General features: G+C 45.7%; 1 protein-coding gene across 3 annotated transcripts in view; it reads right to left on the bottom strand.

Moving 5' to 3' along the window:
• Positions 1-15902, bottom strand: part of SMAD5 (SMAD family member 5) — a 73518-nt gene extending 57616 nt beyond the window's left edge. Inside the window, exon 1 of one of the 3 annotated variants that reach the window (XM_043912842.1) lies at positions 15886-15902. The gene's annotated coding sequence lies outside the window, so the exon portion shown is untranslated. Of the gene's footprint in view, positions 1-552; positions 572-1572; positions 1702-15885 lie in introns of those variants that run through there. The other 2 variants (XM_043912841.1, XM_043912840.1) reach the window with 2 other exon arrangements.
• Positions 15903-16766: the final 864 nt, after the last annotated feature.

Here is a 16766-nt window from a genome sequence, read left to right as displayed (position 1 = left end):
TTCAGATCAATAATGTTCACATTGTGTCTAGGTTTTGTCTTCCACAAACTGGCACCTAGGAACAATTTTAAACTGCTTGGAATGTTACTAATTTATTGGGACCAAGGTTTTCAACCATTTAGCTTTCAAATGAAAGTTTAAAAACTAATTCACTGCGGACAGTTTAGGTACTCTAATTTAAGGAAATTTAACTACTCAAGTTTAGTAACAGAATTTTCGAAAGAATTTGAAAACAGCAACTTCAGTATCCCTTCCTCTCAACTTCTGTGAGGCTAAGCCACAACCTCCCACCTATTCAGCCTTTTTGCTAAATAAGAACAGTTTGGGGGGTACTAGGCAACGGGCATGATGTGACATACCCGACCAAACTTCGAAACTTTTTCCACCGAAAGATAAGGTAAACAAGATACACTTAGTACCACACCCATGTAAATGCACGGGCAGCCAGGAATGCTTTTCCCCCTGTCTCTCTCTAGACCTCCAGCTGGTCAGGAAACAATGTCTCTACAATCAAGATAGAGATCTGGCCCGGGGTGTTCAGGCATTCCTCACCTCTGGGCTGGCCTACAGCTCCAGTCTCCAATGCCATCCAAACCAGAATTGGAACATTTTGTTAGGAAGTGGGCGAACGTCCAAATACCCGACTATCCTCGCCCCAGTTCTTTTTTGCAACCAAAATCTGTTTTGGCTACTGAGCATGCTCCGACTTAAGACAGGCGCCACATGGGAGTTTTCAAAGCTTAGGCTCCAAACTCCACGTAATAACAGCAGCTGAAAGGGGAAGAGAGGAAAGAGGGGAAGGGAGGGCGTGGGGAGGGGGCAGACCGAACATGAATCTGAGCCCTGACACTAGAGTGAAAGACCCCAGCAGGGGTTGAATATGATGAAGGCAAACAGATACTGCTTGTCGTTTTCCTTGCAGCAAAAGTTTACACAAAGTAGAAATCTTTGCAATGGTGGAAACTGGCATGGCAAGTGGCAGAAACCGGGTCTAACTACCAGCTGAGTGCAGGAGCAGGTCACAACTGCCCGGGGTGTAATTCCCACCGATAAGAGTGGATCCTTATCTTTGAAACACAAAGCGACGGCGGCGGCACGGATTCATCAAGTCACTGGACGGTTTTGCAATGTAGCCGACCAAGCTACTCGGCCGAGCTCGGCAGTCCCACCAGGGGTGTGTGTTGAGGGTGGCGCTCGCATAAGGGAGGGCAAACCGCTCCCCCAGACAGAAGTGGGGCTGGGGATCCCCGCGAGGGCGTCCTGAACGCCTCCGGCCACAGTCCGGGTGGTAACGGCGGAGCCCGGACGAGGGCCAGCCTTGGCCCCGCCTCGGGACGCCCCCGGGGCAGGCAAGGCCTCCAGCCGGACTGGCCGCACCATCGCCGCCCGCCTGGACCCTGGCAGGCCGGGTCTCGGCCTACCTCCCGCCCCGCAGGCCCGGGTGATTTCCGCTCCGCCCGCCCCCGCCTGGGCCCGAGTCCGGCCGCTAGGGCAGAACCGCGTCCGGGCAAAGCCTGCAGCCCACGGTCCCACTCGCTGGCCCGCCCGTCCCGGGGCCCCACATTCACTCACGGGCCGGCGGCGCGCGCTCTCCCGGCGCCGTCGCGGCGCTTCTCCTCAGCGCAACTTTATTAGCAGCTCCGCAGCGGGACACGCGCAAGGCGCCCGCTCGCCCAGGACCCGGATGAAGGAGGGAAGGAGCCGGGGAGGACGCCGCGGGGTCGGCGCATGCGCGCAAGCGGCCGAGTGACCGCTGCGGGACAGACCGAGGGAAGGGCCGCCTGGCTCCCGCGGTTGGAGGAAGCCTCCGCGCTTGGCTCGGCGCCCGCAAACTCCAGCTTCCGATCTGCCAGAGGCATCTCGCGTCCATGGCCGGGCCCAGGACTGGCAGTCGGCTAGTTCCCACCACCACGATAGCCACTGGTAGTCTCCACTAACCAAATCAACCCACATTATAATAAAATAAAATAATTGTTTTCGACATGGACAGTTGGCGATTTTCCCAGTCCTGTATAAAGTGTAAATAAAAACATCGTCGGATATAACTTTGCTACTCTTAGTGATTTGTAATAGAAATCTGAGAAAAGAGAGTCCTCTTTCTGTGAAAAAGTAGCCTCAAAGTAAGCTTCCGAATATCTTCTTACTGGATGCAGCCCTAAAACCCCTCCCGTGTGGAACTCCTGGAGACTATTGTGTCTGGCAGTGACAGTCCTTGTAGCTCCTGAAGTAGTGCTGCACATGTACTGACACCCCTGTGGTTTAAGATACACCATCCTGCACATGGGGACACAGAGGTGCACAGAGGCAGTCCATAGACTGAGGTCCCTATGCTCCATGTCGTGGCAGGAGCCGAAATCTCTTTTCTTAGTTACTGGGGCTCTTCTCAATGTTCTCCCCCTTCCCAATTCCCCAGAGTGTCGGCATTTCCCAGAAAATGATAGTAGTACCATCTAGGGCATGCAATTTGGAGAGTACTAGTGAAGAAAAACTTTTAAATAATTTTGTTTTTATTTTAAAAGTTCAATACTGACTTTGCAATATTCCGCTATAGGTTTACTTTTAAAAATAAATGAAAATCAAAATTGGAGTCATTTTCAAATCCTCTCTCTCATTCTCTAAACCAAACCATCACGAAATCTTCCCTTCAAAATACATCCCAAATCTGACCACTGCTCACTGCCTCTATGGCCAGCAGTGGTGCCCTGAGGCAGGGTCATCTCACCTGCATGGAGTGAGAAGCAGCTGTTTTGCTCCAGGCTTCAGTCATCTTTTCCACAGGGAAGAGGCATGGTGAATGTTGTCCAAGTCTCTGCATTAAGAATAGTCATCTCAAATGTGGACAGAGGCCTGATCAGAGAATGTAGTGGGCCTGGGTGCAGAACCAAGAGAGAGCCTCCTCTGTTCAAAGGGGGCAGCTGCTATTTCATTCACTCTAGCCAACTGTCACCATGGGGAAATGTGGAAATAAGGACCCAGTTTTGGTAGATCTTCTGATTTTTCAAAAACAGCTGGAAATCTGGACTTTAATACAAAATCTCAGTTTTATGTATGTAGCAACTTTTTTTTCATTCTTTATTTTTTCTTTCTTGGACATTCAGGAGGCCAACCCTGTACAAGCCAAGTAAAACAAATCCATGGTCCTGATTTAGCCTGCTGGCCATCAGTTTGCAATCTCAGGTCTATGTCTTAAAACTCTTTACTACATCATAAAGTTTGTGAAAGTAAAGTCTGTGTACTTTAACTCTTTGTCACACTCACTGATTATTTGCTGTTAATTCAGAAGTTTCCAGCCCTTGGAAGGCACATATTTCTGGAGCCTGCATGGCTTTACAACTCCCCAAAGTGCCCATAACCCTGCGTTGGAGGATCCTTTTTTTTCCCCCCCAGAACGGATGTTTGCCGAGAGGTTTGTTGAACATTATAAGACATAAAAACGTGGTTTAAATATTTTGTACCCTTCAGCCACTCCTGCCCTCAAACAGGCAGTAAAATCCTTCCCAAAACAAACCATTTGCTGCCTTGTAGTCACTGCACATATGTAAAGAACAATTTGTGATTACAGGACTCCTTTCACAATCTCAGGTTAATCTCAAAGCCAACAGTTTTGCTTCCTGATCTGTGTGTCCAAATACTGATCAAATCAACCAGAGACTCAAACTTCTCCAAATTGTTGTGTAGGCTCAGCTTAGGTCTTAAATTGAAAGAGATGATAACATAGAATACAGGAAGAGAAACTCCTCCCAAAGAACAAGACAGTACCCAGCGTTCAAAGGGTATAAAAAAAAATCAGATCATTAAAGATCTATATTAGTCAAAATGACTATCAGATGGCAAAGGAACAGGCCTGTCAGAGCCATAGGAAAGGAATAAGGAAGTCCCTGTTTTGGGGACAGGGACTAAAAGCAAATGCAGAACAGGACGATCTGAACAGATAGAATAGTTGGTGGGGCATCAAAAGAGACAAACTGCCTTTTCAGTTTAGCGTTCACCTGACCAGAAAGGTCAAACTGAAGCAGCTTCAATATTCAATTTTGTATTACTTATAGAGAAGCTTAATACTGGAAAACTCACACCAGTGCTTCTCAAGCAGGGGGTGCCGAAGGCCCCAAGGGAACATTTGACAATATTTGAAAATAATCTTGGTTGTCACATCTAGGAAGGTGGTGCTGGTGACATCTACTCTGTAGCGGCCAGGGATCTAAACATTCTATGATACACAGGACAGTTTTCTTCTGCCAAGACTTATCCGGCCCAGGACTTCCCTGATGGTTCAGTGGTTAAAATCCACCTGCCAATGCAGGGGACACGGGTTCAATCCCTGGTCCAAAAACTAAGATCCCACATGCCACAGAACGACTGAGCCCATGGGACACAACTACAGAGCCAGCGTGCTGGAGCCCACGGGCCCCGACTCCTAACCCACGTACCACAACTCCGGAAGCTTGTGCTCCACATCGAGAGAAGCCACTGCAGTGAGAAGCCCAAGCACTGCTGCAAGGGGTAGCCTCAGCCCACCACAGTTAGAGACAAAAACACGCATAGCAGCGAGGACTCGGCAGCCAGAAGGAAAGAAACGAAGAAAGAAAGAATTACCTAGCGCAAAATATCAATCACGCTGAAAGTCACAACCCTGATTTAAGTCCCAAACAGTTTCCTTCTAGCTCTGTTGATGCTTGGGGAGAAAATGAGCCCTTTCTTTGAACTTTTCCAATAACTGTGTTAATTATTCATTTGATGTAAAGAACCAGCTTAAATATTTGGTCAGTGACACACTCACATCCTGAATTTTATAAGGAGGTAATTTTTAGGAAATGTGAGAGCATATATGGAACAAGAAGAACTGGAATACTTAACTCAGTCTTTCCATATTTTTTAACTTTTATTTTTAAATATACGGTAATTGAGGCAAATTGGGTTTGGTTTCAATATATTTAATATATATCTCAATTTGACCCTTTGCTATAGCTCAGAAGATTCTCCCTAAATGACCAGTGGACCTCCAGTAGAATTGGAAAAATGTGGTAATGTTCCAAGGAGTTGCCCAGTGTAGAGGGATCAATGAATGATGTCACAGAAATCCATAGAGATCTGATAGCCACCTCAGAGACATCTCACTTTGTCACACAGCCATGGCAAGTGCACATCAAAGGAAGAAATGTCTAAGTTTGTGTGACCCCTCTGGACAGCAGTGTCTGGGAGACAATAAAGCTATCTTTCCAAGTTCTGAAAATTGTATGCTCTTCAATGGACAAATTAGCCCTACCCTCCATCCTTAATATTGGAAACAGTGCAGCAGACAGAGATAAACTGGGAAAAGTGCTGAGAAGAGTGAAGTTCTAAAGAAATGTTGTGCAGAGACATACCCCAAGATCCCACAGAGAAAAAAACATCATGTTACAATTTTCAAAAGAAACTTCACATTAGTGTTTAACAGAGCAAGCCAAGGTTCTGTGCCAACCAGAGAATACACTAAAATGACTTTACCCAAATTTTGAAAGGATTTTTTTTCCAGTAAAATTTGAGTGTTCTTGTGTGAAATGAGCCCTTAATATTCCACAGACCCTTTATTATCACAACACAAAATTGAGAATCAATACAAAATGTGTTGAAAAAAGGAAAAGGAAAGTAAAAGAGTAATAGCTGCCTCTGCTGGAAGCAAAGGAATCTTGCTGCCAGAGACTTTTAAGCTTCAGGAATGGATATCAGAGACTCCATGAGCCCCGTGGAATGAATATGCACGTTTCTGTGTAGATAACTATATACAAATCTTCTGCAGCAAAGGTCTGTAGCTTTCATCAGATTCTCAAAAGGTTTCCTGATCTCCAAATGTTTGCAGATGCCTAAAGCAGTGGTTATTTTATGTGTGGTGTAAATTTAATGTGTCCATTTTAAGTTATCTTTTCTTCTTCTCTTTTTTCAGAGCAACATAATTGGGAGATTCCTCTCTAGGGAAGGCTGCTTCATGCAGAGAGTAGAAACCAGGCTTGCCTGTCTCCAGCCATCTGCTACATTAAAGAAGGCCTCCTATGGCTGGAATCCAAAACACAAAATTAAAAGGGTTGCCTGCACTCAGAGTCATAAAACAAAGAGGCTTTCTAAAGTGAGGCTTGGAGTGAACGCTCATTTCTTCCTGACTTAAACAGCATCTGTTCCTCTTGATGGCAAACGCCCTCTGAGTTAACTCAACTGACCTCCCCTGTTCTACAGTCTCAGTTTTCATCCTCAGACACATAGTCTCAGATGAGCCAAACCACATGTGCACTCGGCCACAAATCCAGAGCAGCAGGTGAAAATCTGGAAGTGTTATGGAACTGGGGAAAGGGGAAGGAGACAGAAACTTCTCCTTCTCCCAAATGCTCTTTAACTGGACAAAATCATAGTGATGACAACTCTGAAGCTAAGTCTATGTTCCTGGTTTGAACATAGACTGTCTTGCTTACTATGAGTGGACCTTGCACAAGTTTCTTAGCCAGTCTGTACCTCAGTCTCAGCATCTGTAAAATGCAGATAACAGTAATATCAACTTATAAAGTTATTATTACTTGGATTAAATGAATAGATAGTTGTTAGGCTCTTAGGACAGTGCCTGGACATGTTGTTGTTATTGTTTAGTCAGTGAGTCTTATCTGGCTCTTTTGCAACCTTATGGACTGCAGCCCACCAGGTTCCTCTGTCGATGGGATTTCCCTGGCAAGAATACTGGAGTGGGTTGCCATTTCCCTCTCCAGGGGATCTTCCGATCTGGGGATAAAACTCGTGTCTTCCTAAATTGGCAGGTGGATTCTTTAGTACTGAGATACCAAGGAAGCCTTCTGTTTGGATGGAGTAGTTGGGGTTAAATCAAGTCATCCTTCCACAATCTAGCATCAAAACTCATCAGTTCTACCTTCAAACCATACTTTAAATCTATCCACTTCTCTCCACATCTTCCAGCCACTGATAGTCAGGTTTAATCCCAGTTCAGGTCACTATCATTTCTCACCTGGACTATTGGCTGCTTCTACACAGCCTTGCTCCAATCCCTTGATCACCTAACAGATACTACATGCTGAAAATGTAAATGTTGAGGTTATGGTAACTCTCAAAGTAAAGTTCTTCAAAGCCATCCCATTGCTTTTAGGATAAACTCCAGACCCTCTACCGTGGCCCCGCCCCAAGTGATAAGGTCCCTGCCATCACCAACACTCTCACATGAACCTTGCCAACACAGAACCTTCTTTCTGTTCTTCAAATGCCAGAAGCTACTCTCCAACTTAGAGCTTTATGGCTGTGCCGTCTTCTACTTGTGCTCACCTTCTACCTTGGTAACTTCTGAAGTGCCCTGCCCACCACTCCTCATCTGTCTCACTCCTTCTCACCAACCTGAGTCTCAGCTTAAAGGTCCCCTCCTTACAAAAACTTTCTCTGCCACTCCACTCCACCTGCCCCTCCATCCCAGTGTACATACACTTCCAGAGCATCCAACTCTTTCCCTCATGGGACTCTCTTCTCACATGTCATGACTTGATCAAAGTTTATGTTCTCCACTGGAATTAAACTCCTCTTCACAACTGAATTCTCAACACTTATATTAGGGCCTGGAGTGCCCTAAACCCTCAATAAACAGTCACTGGATTTTCTGCTTCAAGTTCAGCTTTATGTTTGATCCTAGTAAAATCACTTTGTTTGCAGTTAATTTTTTAAAATTTCCTAATCAAATTTTAATATGTAACAGGTGTCACTCCCCTACTTCCCAAGCAAAAACTCAGCCCTTAGATTTAGGATTCATTCATTCACTTATTCATTCAGCTTAAATATTGCTCTAGTACCTACTGTGCCTCCAGCACTGGGCCAAGAACTCAGAATACAAAGGTGGAGTGGTACTTTCTCTGTCCTGGTGAAGTTCAGTCTCCAGGGGGAATGTTTGTTGGTCTTCTGTCTTCAATTTCCATGAACATTTGATGGAAAATCAGAAACCAGAAAACAAAATCTGTCATTTCAAAGCTATAAGCCCAAGCATTTACAATGGAGGAGATTTTTCATATCTTTGAGGAGCTCTTGCTTCATTAAAAAAATAAAGCTCCCGCATGTTATAGACTATTCATGTGTGAAAATGAAAAAACAAAGACCCTTTTCTGAAATGGAGTTTTTAGTGCTAAGGGTTAAACTATGCAGTTTGATCACTTGAAAAGTTGTTACAGGCACAGTTGCATCCCTCTAGACTACATCTCCTGAAATATTTCATATGGATTTTTTTGAAAAAGAGCTTTATATTTTTTTAAAAATATTGCATGTTCACTAGAAAATTTCAAATTATAAAGAAAAGGGATAAAAGAGTAGAAGTTACTTGAAATCATGTAGAAATAACCATGGTTAATAAGTTGATAGAACATCTTTCCAGACATCACTTCATGCAATAATAATAATAACATTGTTGCTCTTTAGTCACTAAGTCATATCTGACTCTTTTGCAACCCCATGGACTATAGCCCGCCAGGCTCCTCTGTCCGTAGGATTTTCCAGGCAAGAATACTGGAGTAGGTTGCCATTTCCTTCTCCAGGGGATCTTCTGACCCAGGGATCAAACCTGGGTCTCCTGCATTGGCAGGCTAATTCTTTACCACTGAGCCACCAGGGAAGCCCAATAAGAACAGCTAACATTGATCAAACACAGACTGTATACTAAGTACAGGGCAACGTGCTTTCTATACTTTCCTAAATGTCATAGAAAACTGACAGTGTAATTCCTATTACTAATATCATCAAATTCCTTTTTCTAAATGAAGAAATTAAGGCACAAGCCATTAAGGAATTAGTCATTGTGAATAGACATATTTCTACAGCCCGCTTGGAGTTGCAACTTCCAGGTATGTTTCTGACTCCACCTTGGCGGGTGTGTTTTAAGCACTGATGTTTGCAAAATGCTTTGTGGATCACTGAAAAGTATAATAGAATTTGGTTGAAATATTTTGTACCTAGGCCCCACTTCTTACTCCTCGAGTTTTGTAATCTCTTGAATATCTTGCATCCCCTGCTTCCCACAACCCTGGCCCTTCTAACTCCTCCCTCCATGCCCCTGTATCACCACCTTTCCCATCACTAAGCTGGTGTCAGCTGACCCACACTACTCCCAACCCACCATAACACTCCCATCAACTTAACTCTGCTTTCACAGTAACCTATGTAGGGAATGGTCCTTCCCACAGCCTGTCCTGTCTTTCCTCCCCAGGCCAAATTAAATGCCTCCTTCAGGAGGTCTGCTTGGCCCTCATGAATCTTTATGTGATTCTTGGCCCAGTGAGAGTTGCATAGGAAGGAAGAGATAGGCAATGTAGAGAAGGTGGGAGGTGAGAGATTTCATAGCCACTTTACAATATAAAGAAATGGAGTCTCAGAGAAGTGAAGTCAATGTCTGAGTTCATACAGATTGTTCATAATAAAACTGGAATTCAAATCCAGGTGTGTCCAACACCCAAACTCCTGCTCTAACCCTTATGCACACTGCCTGCTCTCCTGACTCACCCCGACAAAATGGTTTTTGTGAATCTTATAATAGTCAAGGAATCACAGTCCTTGCTGAACTGAGCTGGAAAACAATCTCAGTGACTAAATAAAAGAATGAATGAATGGTGAATGAATTAACAAACACATAAATGAATAAATAAATGTGTGGACAGACACAGTTGTAATTTCTAAACTGGATGTGTGTCACTTGGTGATGGTGAAGTCACACAGAGCAAGTAGGCCATAAAACTCTGTGTTTATTCTAACAGTCAGGTAAGGGCCCTGAACAAGCTCAAAAGGTCCTAAGTGAATGGAGTTACTGTTCCAACATGTTTATCTTGAAGTGTAGTGAAACCTATTAATTCTATTTGTATAGTGACTAATGCCTCTGTGGATGTATCATTTACAATATGGTGGCATTACTAATGTGCCACATTAAAGGTGATTTGAACTGATGAATCAAATCAGTTAAGCTCCTCTAAGTCAACTCTGGCCACCCGAATCATGGCATGTAATGTTTCCATTGCAGAGAGGAGCTGTGCTAAGCAGTCCAAGGAGGTTGATCTCATCTGTGTTGCTTCCACAAACCTGTTTTGGTAAGAATGCTATCGCACTGTGTGCTAAAAATCAGAGTTCAAACGATTTAAAAACTGAGGTAAGAAGTCAACCAATTTGCCTGCATTGAACGTATCATGGATGGGGTAGTGGGAGCCCCCTGCCAGGTCATTCTGCCAAAAATGAGATGTCTGAGCTCCCATGTGGTCCTGGCTCTGTTGTCTCTGGGGTCAGAGCAAAAGCCATCTGGGAATGCTTCTGGTTTCCAGGACCACGGGAAAGAAGTCTATCATGTGGGTTAAAATATTTATCTTATTTTCTTGTGATTACTGGATGAGTTTCTATTAATATTATACACCAGGCACTATAATGGTAAGGGAATGGTCCCAAATGTTCCTCTATTTTTTTTTTCATGAAAAATAAGGATATTCGAAGATAAAGATATCGGTGGAAAAGAACATTTGCCTCTCTCCTTGACCTTCCCTCCGTATTTCTTCCTTCAGTCAGTTGTGTATTTTGATCTCTGACTTCATGACTGAAACCTCCTTTCTCATTCATTTATCCACTCAACAAACATTTGTGAAGGGCTTGTTACATGCTAGGCCTTGGGCCAGACGTTGGGAATGACTTACAGTGTAAGACCAGGCAGGGCCCCTTCCACATGGACTGCAGTCAAGCCGGGTAGACAGCCTTGCATGGCTCCCTCTCCAATCCACCTACGTAAGGTGGACCCAAAACACCCTTTTACTCTGATCAGCATTGCCTGAACTAAACTTTTAAACTGCAGTTGTTTTTTCTTTCTCTTCCTGTACATATCACATCATCACATCGCTGGAATTCATTTTGGAGGTCTATGAGCAATCTCATGGACATGGATACACTCTCACTTTGCTTGCTTTTTTTGTTTTTGCGACACTGACATAACCACAAACAAACTGTAGTAACAAGAGGCACCCAGACCCCAGGCACCCGTATCTGCACTGACTCCTGAGAGTCACCTGGGTGCGGGTGATCACCACTGACTCACAAACAGGCCATGTCTTCACTGACCTATGCTCTGTCACCTTAAGGACCCCAGCAGTTCTGGAGCTACTAGGATGCCATGAACAATTCGAGCAGCAGGCTAATGTGCCACAGCTTTCTGAGCATATCATGAGAAAAAGACACGAGACACAGGTTTTTGTGCTGAGTGGTTCCTAGCTTCTGCCTCTAGAGACTCCTAACAAGCTTAACAAGGAACCAGAAATTTTTTTTTTTCCTCTAACTCACCGCACTATGAAGATGAACGCATACAGAGAAAACTATTCCTCATCCTCATGGTCACTAGATCTGTTCCTACTCCTTAAAACTGAAAGGAAGAGATGGACATGAGTCACCAGTGATAAAAAGAGGCATACTACAAGGCTATGTGGCATGTGGTGTGGCACGGATGTGGTTTCCTCAGCCACAAAGTCACTGTGGTCTCCGAGCTACCGAGGCTGGGTTGTCCAGCAGTCTCCTAGAACAATAGCTCAGGGCGTGCCTGCAGACCGAGCCAGCCCTAGAGTGACCGACCCTCCTTGTCTTTTCTCCCTTTTCCAGAATTTCTGGTAGTTAGACTTCTCAAGAGAAACTACTGCATCTGCCATCACCCAAAATGAATTATCCTGGGTAGAATTTCACGCCAGTCCTCCTCAGAAAAGTATTGGCTTCTCTGCATCCAGCTCATTTGCAGTTTGGCAGAGGCGTCAGACCTCATCTGGGCAGCCACAGCCAGAGCTGTAAGGTTGCTTTCATTCAAACCACAGGGCACAAGTCACAGTGACCTCTCTAGAAATGGATTAGCTCGGGCCACTTTCCTGACAATTTTGCTGTGGGCCTGGCAGACACCCTGGGCTCCCTACACTCCACCGCTGCCAGCCTGGCACACAAAGTGAATACCAGGGGATCTGCTTGGTATGGACAGCTTCCTCCATACAAGGCATTCATTGATCCATTTATCCATCCAAGTATTCATCAGGCTTTTACTGATTGCCTACAGAAGGCAATCACAGGCTTTGTGATAGATGTCAGACACAGTGAGCAAAAACAGGCCAGTCCCTGACCACGCAGATTGTATGACCTAGTAGGGAAGATAGGTATTGATCAAATAACCACACTGTATAAAAAGGAACAAGGACCAATGAGCAGACAGAACCAGGGGGCAGGGAAGGCTGCTCTGACAAAGAGATGCTTGAGCTGAGATTTAAAGGGTGAACAAGAGGCAGTTTAGTGAGAGTGAAGGCCGGTGAGGAGAGGGAGTCAGGGGAAAACCCTCAGGCAGAGGAGGGAACAGTGTGTGTGAGGACCCCAGGGATGGAGGTAACAATGAGAAACTGAGGGAAGACTAATGCTGGACAGAGACACCGGTGGGGCTGCGTCTAGAGAGATGGGCAAGACAACCCCGGGCTTCGTAGGCCATGGCTGGCGTTTGGTGTTATCCTCACAGGCACCACTCATCAGAACTGGGCCCCAGGAGGTTGCCCCCAGGGAAGCAGAAGGCTGGGGGCTTCAGAGGAGAGACAGGGCTACTGAGGGGAAGGGGGAAGATGGGGCTACTCAAAGGACAAGCTCTCCACCAGTGTTTCAGGACTGTGACTTCTCTGTCACCTGTGGCTTCTCTGCAGGGCCGGCCCAGGCCCACCCCGGCTGGCACTCCTGGGGCATTGTACCACTTTCCTGTGGTGGGCCTGTAACTGTATGGACCGTGTCTCACCCACCTGCGGATGGGAAAGGCGGGAATGAGATGGGACACTGAAGAGCTGGGAAAGTATGTCTGGGGCAAACAGGCCCCATGGAAGACCCCACCCCATGGGCTGCTTTCACCCTTCTAGGAGGTATTTAATGTCATGTCCTCTTGAAGTCTGGGGACTCCGGCATGACTCCTGGATGACAAGACATCCAGGGGAGACTGTGGGAAGACTTCCCGCACCCGGCCTTATTTCTGTGGTGTAGGGAAGAGGTAGGGGAGCACCTGTGTAATTCTTTGTTGTGGTGTTTTATGTATAGTAGTGCATTGAAGACCCATAGTAAATGTTTGCTGATTGAATCCTAATGCAAAATAAACAAAAGGCAATTTTTCTCTTATTACCTTGAGGGAAAATCTAGGAGGAACACCCCAAATTGACAGGGAAAACAATTTCATTTCTTGTCCTCTGGATTGGGGCAAGGTGAGTTCATTACAAATTTAAATGGGTATGCAACAACGTGGATGGACCTAAGAGATTATCATAGCAAGAGAAGTAAATCAGAAAGAGAAAGACAAATACCTATGATATCAGTTTTATATGGAATTGAAAATACGACACAAATCAACATATCTATGAAACAGAAGCAGAATCACAGGTATAAAGAACAGAGTCATGTTGCCAAGGGGGAAAGGGGTGAGGGAGTAAAGAACTGGGAGCTTGGGATTTGCAGATACAAACTATTATATATAGGATGTATAAACTGCACAACACAGGGAACTATATTCAATACCCTTTGATAAACCATAATGGAAAATAATATGAAAAAGAATATATACATATCTAAGTGAGTCACTTTGTTGAACAGAAGTTAACACAACATTGTAAATCAATACATTTAAAAAAATTTTTTTAAGGGATAGAGAAGTCTTAGACTAAGCCAGGGTTCCTGCAGACTTTGCTCTCATTCCTGCATGAGATATTGATTTTTTTTGTTTGTTTGTTTGTTTGCTTATTTATTTGAAATGCAGAAACCTCATTTATTTTGCCCTGGTCAACATTCCAGCAAAGTTTGGAGCCACATAAATTTCTACCATAGAGACTGGTCTCTTGACCCATGTGTGTATGTGTGCATACCTGCATGCGTGCGTGCATGTGTGTGTGTTTAGGAGGGTCTCTCCTCTCTAGAGACCTAGGAAGGCCCTAGGTTCAGCTGGCTGGTCAGGATTCAACAGATTGATTCAAGGCTGTAGGGCAAATTCTGTAGACTTTTCCCTAATGAATGTATTGGAAATAGCACTTTCCTCACCTCTGGACCTGGAGGACAATTTGTGCTGCAGCTGAAATGATGGGAGAGAGAAAGGGCCTCTGTGTGATGGTGCTATCCCTAAAGAGAAAAGAAAGGTACTTGTTCATTTATTCTCTCTCTGCAGCCAAGACCTGGGGACTGGACCCAGGAGAAGCTCGGTTGCCCTCGCCCTCTCTGGCCTGGGGGCAGGGACTCAGGTGGCCAGCCTCACTCTCCATGGCCCTCTGCAGGATGGAGCCCATGCTGTGTGCAGAGTTTGGGGCACTTTTGCACATGGACATCTTTCTGGGCCCTTTATCCCCATTCTAAGTGTTTGTGATCACCAAGAGGCTAAGAACCTCTTATCTTTAAAAACGAGATTCTTTGTATTTTAGTTCCAGAAACCCACCTGACATCTTTCTGGGCCCTTTACCTCCATTCTAAGTGTTTGTGATCACCAAGAGGCTAAGAACCTCTTATCTTTATAAATGAGATTTTTTGTATTTTAGTTCATTTTCCAGAAACCCACCTGACCTCATTCCAGTCTGACAGTCTCAGACCCTCTCTCCATAGGGATAACAGGCCCATAGTGGCCCACCGAATCTGTGAATGAAGGCAACCAGCCCCACATGAAGTCCTGTGGGACTATAAGGTGTTCTCTCTGGGGGATACCTGCTCCTGTGAGGCAGAACTCACAGAGAGGTGCTCTCCACCCACTGGCCAGACTTCCCACCTATGCCACTCCTCAGACCAGACAGCTCCAAGGTTCCGGTTCTAAGAAGGGGTCTTCAGATATCCCCAGCACCCTTGCGTGCCAAGGTGGCACTCTGTATCTTAATGGGAGGCTGGCTATTGAGGAAGAGGTGGAGAGAAAAGGACAGGGCGTGGGTGGCTGTGGAGGTCCAGGAGTCTAGAGAGAGTCCTTCCTATTCCCCTCTAATTACTCTTGTTCCCCTTCCATTACTGGTAGCCTGGAGGGATCTGGTCAGAGGGGGCTGTGAGTTTGGCCTGGGACAAAAGAAATAAAATGGTAGGTAAAGTGTAGGCCAGGAAGGAGCAGCATGTGAGGGGAGGGGAGGTTTGGGGCTCAGGAGGTGCGTGTGAGGACTCTCTGTGGCTCGGAGGTGGCTGGAGGTCGGGTGCTGTGGTATCAGGAGGGGGCTGTGCAGAGTCACCCAAAGAAAGGAGCCTGGGTCTGCGAGGGTGAGAGGAAGGTTGGCAGAGTGAAATCCCCAAGGTTTGCAGTGGGGAGCTCTTTGGGTTTAAGAGGGAAAGGTTCTGGGCTTCTGAATCCACGGGCAATGGCCTGCGTTTCCTGAGGAAGGAAGAAGGGCCAGGAGTCCGGACAAGGAGTGCATGGCCTTGAACTAAACCGTCTGGCATTTCGGATTCCTGTCCAGTACAAAGGACAAAGATAAAACCTAGACTGTCAAGTGTGTATTTTTACCATACTCAGTTCAGATCCTCTTATCTTAATTTCTCATAGTTTCTTAATAGCAGGCACCCAAGTCAATGCAACTCTTAGTTTCTCTCTCAGTAAAGGATTAAATAATTAGTAAAAAGAGGGCTTAAACCCTGAGAGAAATCCTTTGGGGTTGACCAGTTCACCCTCCATGTGTTTCCAAATAAGATGTTCAGAGGCTGTGTGTATGTGGAGAGGCTAGTTATGCTGGTAGTCATGTGTATCTCCATACAAATCATTTCTTTTCTCTCTCACTGACCCCCTTCTCCCCTTGGTTCACCTCTCTCCACCTTCCCTGTTGTCCCCCTAGCTCACAACACCATCTGCTCTGCCTGGAGTGTCTATAACAATGTTCCCTCCCAAGCCTCCCACCTTTGTCCATTCCTACTCACCTCTGAGAGCTCAGCTCCGCTTCCTTAAGAGAGCCTTTCTCTTGAGGGATTCCTTCATTCTAAGTTCTCACAGAGCCAGTTTCATCTTTCAGAGCATTATATACACAGGATGGTGATTACTGTACACTCAGGATGCTGACTGAAGGTCATTTCCCAGAACTGATGCTCCCCAGTGTACCGTCAGAGTTTTCCAGTCCAGCTCACCCGGAACCACATTTTTAAGAGTTAGAGAGTCATAAAGGAGATCAAAAAAGTTTTTCTGGGGCCTCTGGGAGGAAAGGAAGAGGGAAAGAGGGGATATGCTGAGTCCCCAGCCTGTGAGATGGGTTGGTCCTAAGGAAGCCCTTCCCTCCCAGCTGGCTCAGATCCAGAGCTGCTCCTGAGGGGGAGCCGGCTCTGACATAGCCTCCTTGCAGGCCAGTTCCATGGGAGGAGAAAGGTAAGGGCTGTCCCTGCATCTTCACCGGGCCAACTGCTCCTCTGCTCTGAAACTGATTGGCGTTTGGTGCCCTCAATGGGAAGGGGCTTCCCTGGTGTCTCAGAGAGTAAAGAATCTGCCTGCAATGTGGCAGACTCAGATTCAATCCCTGGGTTGGGAAGATCCGCTGGAGAAGGCAATGGCAACACTTGAGCTGCCTGTGCTCCATCCAAGTCCAGCAAAACATGATCACTTCCTACCAAAGAGCCCACAGAAGTGCCTGAATCGAACCACCTCTCTGAATCCTTGACACTGCAACTCCAACCTTTCTGAATACCCCAAGGGCGGACAGGCAGCCTCAGCCCCTTAGATTTATTTACCCTCAGGTTTGTTGATGTGCATTTTCTTAGTCATATTGACTGGGTTTTTTAACATTCAAAATTAATATTTCTTCATCTTGAAG

Source organism: Cervus elaphus, chromosome 9 (genome assembly GCF_910594005.1).
Source record: "Cervus elaphus chromosome 9, mCerEla1.1, whole genome shotgun sequence".
Classification (NCBI taxonomy): Eukaryota; Metazoa; Chordata; class Mammalia; order Artiodactyla; family Cervidae; genus Cervus; species Cervus elaphus.
Note: the sequence above shows the minus strand (reverse complement) of the source record. Positions and strands in the feature narration are given on the sequence as shown.